This window comes from Halyomorpha halys, unplaced genomic scaffold (genome assembly GCF_000696795.3).
Source record: "Halyomorpha halys isolate HHAL.00 unplaced genomic scaffold, Hhal_1.1 Scaffold95.1, whole genome shotgun sequence".
Taxonomy (NCBI): domain Eukaryota; kingdom Metazoa; phylum Arthropoda; class Insecta; order Hemiptera; family Pentatomidae; genus Halyomorpha; species Halyomorpha halys.
The window spans coordinates 1,150,339-1,156,629 of NW_027108063.1; the positions used below are offsets into that span (position 1 = coordinate 1,150,339).

Here is a 6,291-nt window from a genome sequence, read left to right on the forward strand (position 1 = left end):
GAATATAGATGAAAAGTTTCTAATTTTTAATTTATTTGAAAAATGCTGTTAAAAGGTTTTACGAATAAGATTCATTTTTTCATTAAAAAAAATTACCTATTTTTAACTTTTACTGAAATCCTCATCATGATTTTTTTTTTAATTTTTAGTGAATAAAAAATTATTTGAAAATGCTTAATTTTGTTAATAACATTTTTTTTACAGAAAAAAATCAGAATAGCTTGTGACCTTAGAAAAATCCTGAACATTTAGCAAACAGACCCATCACAATCCGATGAATGGTATAGCAGCACATAAAGTACGAATAAATAACTATAAGTTATTATATATTAGATATGTGCACACTTTGAAATTTTCGAATAAACTAGAAACAGTCCAAAATAACCCCATTTACACTCGAAACCCAACAACACACAAAAAAAAAAAACTGAAAGAATGCCCTCAGGCCTATCTCCAATGTCTAAACCTGGGCCCTGTTTCATAATGAAATCTAATAGTAGGGGTATTCATGATGTTTTGTTAAATATAAAATGTTTTACCACATTAAATGTTATAAGTATAGGATTGTGAGCAGACCTATTTAAAGTTATATTAAATGCATAAGAGCTCCTAACGGAGTTTTTTAGTAACTTGTTTTACAGCCTTTCATTCCAAAATTTCATGTTATTGTTTATTTCTAAGTTTTGATTAAAGTAATTCATTACAACATGCCTAAAGTAAGTGAAATGTAGAAGTTGTGTGAAAGTTTGACCACTGAGTGTCTTGTCTTATAAGGAATAGAATCAAGATGAGCTAATTGACAACTATCATTACATTATTATTATTGTCAGGCATTTCTTTATTAGTTTTAAAAACATCCAAAACAACACTAACACAATAGAAACACAAACTACGAGTAGTACAAGTACACAAACTACGGCTACAAAAAGTAATATAACACAACAACCAATAAAACGGTAACGAGCTCGGCTGGTCTGTTGCGTGACGTCATTCTCCATTTAACAGACCTAGTAACAGACTCTTAACCATGTTATATGTTACATCGTTTTAACATGGTAAAAGAAGGAAATATTTCTTCATTTAACATAAGTTTTTCTATTTAACATGTTAAACTAAAGATCATGAATACCCCTAGTATTGGTTCTTAGTACAAGTATAGAAAAAACTTGGTAATTACACTAATACTTATATTTTTTCATAATAGGGAGGACTATTAGTGATATTACAGGAGTTAAAAAGTACTAAAGTACAAGTTACTATTGTACAAGTAAGTGTAATTGTATTAAGTTAAATCGACAAGACTAATAGTATTTATTATGAAACAGGGCCCTGAACGTACACCAACTATGAACAGAACCCACATCATTAAGCATGATACTGATTCTGATGTATTTAATGATTAGACGACACCCAAAAACAGAAAACATTCCAAAACAAATAAAAATTTTTAATTTTACACATATACATATTGGTGCTTTTTTTTAATATTAGCACATCTGACTAGAACAGTTTTGATTTTGTTTTGAAATTGGCCTATTTCAAAGATATTGTCGAAGAAGGGGTTTCTTTCTAAGCTAGTAGAGACGTCAGAAAGTAACCACTGTCTACGTTACAATCTATAGAATAAGCCAAATACAAAATAAAAAAATTGTCAGATGTGCCACTATTCAATCAAAACAGCGATATATATTAATACAGAATCGAGATACATAAAAATTTATCACGCAAAAACAAGCCCACCGTCTGTTAATAACACACTAATTTAATATGTCCGTGGTTATACATCGTTTACAAACTTATTTCCCGTTTGGCTAACCTTTGCACAATAAATTTAACGGTAGAAGTAGACATAATCGATTATTTTTAACGATTTGGGTATTTCTCAAAAAGTGAGTATTGAGTACTTTCGACACTCGGTCCATTTACTATTCATATAGGTTAAAGACTACAATTTATAAATGTTTTTTCTAAAGTAGGTTCGGTGACCTGTAGAAGGGAAGTATCTATACCATTTAGTAAGGAAAAAGAAATAATAATTTTCTATTAATTAGAATAATTAATAGTGAAATTCATTCCCTGGTGGATATTGTTTTAGTGATAAGATATCTGTGACCTTCAAGGTCTTCGGTACGATATTGCGATGATAAACATTTATTCCACTATCAATGACAGTTACGGGAAAGTTTACTACAATATATCATAGCAAAAATTAGATAAAGCTTACAACAAAGTAATGTAACACTGTGTGAAATAGTTTAAGGAATTGTATACGCTAAAGTGGGACGAGAAGTTTTATATAACAATCAGCGAAGAAAGTTGATACGAGCACAGAAATAAAATCAGAATCAAACTAATAACAATTAGTATCTCAAAACAATTAACAGCAATATACTTAAGTATAGAGAAAAGCATTCATAAGTAAAGGTAGCAAACACCTGGACCGTTTGTAGGCGAGCGAGTTATAGCACAGCGGCGCCGGTTCGAGTCCAGCCTGGTGTGGTTGACTCTTAGTTAATTATTTTTTTTAAATGACCCCCTTCCTTGTCATTTCTAACAAACGGAGGGGGGGGGATATTTACAGATAATGGAAGGTCAAGTTTTCAATCCGTGGGACCACGACAACCACAGATATGACAGAAGGCGACCCTCCAGGCTGGATTCGGAAACAGCGTCGCAGCAGTTCTCAAATTACAAAGACCTGCACCTCAACCATCTGAGCCACGGATGCCCCCGACTTCTATTTCCATGGAGGCCCCACGAAATGAAAATTTGACTCCCTACCATTGATAAAATAGGGTATAGAAGTAAATGATTAAGCAAACCTTGGGTCATAATGTGAACCATATCATGAACTAAGATGAATTTATCATGATGTGTAGCAATGTAATAACAAATCCTAGTGAACATGGGAAAATATGTCAGATTTTCTACTGAAATCATTATTCAAAAATTCTTCAATAATGGAAACGTCAAGTAGAAGTCAAAAATACGTTTGAAGTTCAAGTAACTGCAAAGAGAAGTATTACGAAAACAGAAAAGTTGCGGATAGGGATTAGAGATAATATAAAAGAATCCGGTAACAGGTGTCAAGGATAATAGGAAAATAAAAAGAACAAAACAATGGTTTGATGAAGAATGTCTTAATAGAGAAGTCTGCTGTGGGAAAAAATTTATTATTTACTGGCAGTGGCCTAATAGTCACGTGACTTAAAAGATGGCGTGTGCTAATGGTCATGTGACTGATCATCACTCACGTGATCAAGGTTGTATCGAGCTAAATTAGAATTTAAATCTCCCGCTATGGCTCACGTGACCAAATACTAGCTCCTGATTGGCTGCCTAATGATCAGGTGATTAGTCACGTCAGTGGTTATAGATAGGTCGACCTGAAAATTTGAATTCAAATCTTCCGCCACAGGTCACGTGACAATTAGTAGTACTGCTAATAGTAACACCATGTGAACTAACAGCGCTGGTGCTGCGCCCTAGCGGCAAGTTGAGAAACTTTCTCAGAAACGTGCACAAGCTCGCCCATATTCTCTCTACTGCCTACGTATTACCCCAACGTAAAAACCCAAATTTGCAAAAAAAAAATCCAATACGTGATTTGTAATTAGTCTATAGATCGAATTGAATATAAACGGTTTGTTTGGCTTAAAAATGTAAAATAGGGCTGTTTGTGACCAAGAGAGTTGAGGCGTCAATCTTGACAACCTTCGGACTGCAACAGCGCCGATTGGAACTGTCGATACTTTCTGAAAGTAAAAAAAATATTAAAAAATGAAAGACGGTTTCACTTGTTAACTAATTAGGGAACCTGTATGCTTACGTGTGCTATGACAGAAATCCATTACTACCAGCATACATACTCTAGTTTTCTAAAGGTTTATTACATACATCTGTACAGGTTATAGCAATATTCAACGATGGTTAGTAGATGACAAAGAAAGGTTGAAAATTTTCGGTTCTTAGCGTTTTATATATAGCAATGGATCGTGTTAAGGCTTGTTAACTTATAAGGTTATCCTATTCTTTGACCTGAGCAGTCATTTCGTTTCGCTCACTCAAAAGATAAAGCAAGTCAAGAAATAAACCAAGCGGACCCCTTTTAGTAATGATAGATGCTTTAACAAAGAAAAGATCTTTTGTCAGCGGAGGTAGAATAAATCAAACATAGTAGGAAAGGTTATGAAACTAAATATAACTTACCAGTACGGTGCATTACTTACAAAGATGGATGCATTTTTAACAGAATATTAAATTCTTCATCACGAATTTAGACAATAATACAAACTTCACGTCACCACTCAAGCGAATTTCTTTTTTTTTTCGTCTTTTGTTTTGTTTATCTTAACCTCACCGTTTCTGGCATAGGTGGTGCTTATTACACAAATTATCAACCTATTCTAACCTGAGTGAAAGGTCAAGTTTCCATCCGTGGGGCCACCACGAAACTACTGTCGGCCTGCCAAAGCCAAATTTGAACCGACGTCGCTTCGGACTTGAAGCAGCTAATTAGTCCAGTAAAACTAGCATAAAATTTATGTTTACATTAGTGCATATGACTATCTCCAATTTCATCACTAATAGAGCTTTATTTTCAATTATTCCTGAAATACAGTTTTTCCAATCCAATATTGTTTGTTTGTTTGTCGAGAAAAGACAAATCATTTTGTGAGTTTATTTCAGAAAATATCATTAAAACTACTATTTTTAGGAAAATAATCATTATGAACTACTTTACATAGTATTTAACGAGTTTCGATTCGAGCTCTAATAGAACTCTTTACATCCAACCTTTTGTTAGATACAGTTTTTCTAACTACAATATTTTTAGCAAACAACGAGAAATTAACACTATGTGAATTCATTTTAGCAAATGTCATGAAAACTTCTACTCTTACGGAGTTGTTCTTTAAAAACTTCTTTATGGTGTATTTAGCTAGATACAGATTGAGCCCTCATAGACGTATCTACCTCAAATATTTCCCGAGATATTTCGTTTTTCAAAATATGACTCATTTTCGATGTATGCAGTAAAATGTCGAAATCGATAGTAATCATAAGTAATAAAAATACCTACGACTAATTATATTTCACCAAATAATGAGATAAGTCATTAACAATCAACTTGTCTGAGAAAAAATATCTGTTAAGAAAAAAAGAAATTATATCTATATGTATATATAGTTGACCGTAAAAATTTAAATATAAGAAGATGGTTAGGGTTGTGGTAAAAAAAGAACAAATAGTTTGTAACTATTTTAATGTCTGACGTTTCGCTCCACTTTGCACGGCTTCATCAGGGCTAAAAAGATACAAAAACAAAAAACTGAGAATATTACAACAATAAGATACACAAGGTAATTTAAGCTAGCATAAATATTATGTAAAAATAAAGTGATAAGAAATTACATATAAATAAAAGAAAGGAAGAGATAAAATAATCTTGAATAAACAATGATAAGAATAAAAAATAAGTAACAATGGTAAGAGTAATTTTTTTTAAAAAAAAATAAATAAAAATAATAATAATGATATTCAATGATAATAAATGAGCAAAGAACAATGATTGTAAAAGAAGGAACTAATAACAAGTAAAAGTAAATAAAGAGTATTAAAAAAAAAAAAAATTACAAAGAAATAAATAAGAAAAATAATTAGACAATGATAACAACTGTAGTTTTTATATATCGTGAAAATAATCATTTATCTACACTGATAGTAGTAATAGTAACGATAACTGGAGTAACATGAACAATATAAAGTGAAATAAAGTAATTTAAAAATCTGAAGTGAAAGTTTACAAAATAAAATAAAAATATATATGAAAGTACAAGGTGAGATGTAAAAAGAAGTACATAAAAAGATTTAAAATAAGTAATAAAGTATAGAAATAAGTGAAAAATTGGTGATAGAATGTTAATATGTGATAAGTGAAATAAGTTAATAGAAACATGTCATATATTGTCGCCTTCTGTTCAACCTCTCGCATTGAACAGGTAAGTGGTCCTGATTTATTCTTCGCTCATTTATTATCATTGAATATCATTATTATTGTTTTTATTCATATTGATTCTTTTAAGACGTTTATTTAATCTCTACTTTCTTCTTTTTTTTCCCCCCGTATTGTTTTTGTTTTATGTACGTCTCCTGTACTTTTTTAACTGTATATTTTACGTATTTTTTAAAAATTTTTACTCTTACCATTGTTACTTATTTTTTATTCTTATCATCGTTTATTCAAGTTTATTTTATATTGATACTAGTTTATGTCTTCCTTTCTTTTAT

At 31.2% G+C, this 6,291-nt stretch overlaps 1 protein-coding gene across 5 annotated transcripts in view; it reads right to left on the minus strand.

Annotated features, from left to right (window-relative positions):
• The window catches only part of LOC106677364 (mpv17-like protein), a 24,744-nt gene that overhangs the window by 10,085 nt on the left and 8,368 nt on the right, over nucleotides 1–6,291 (minus strand). The window lies entirely within an intron of this gene.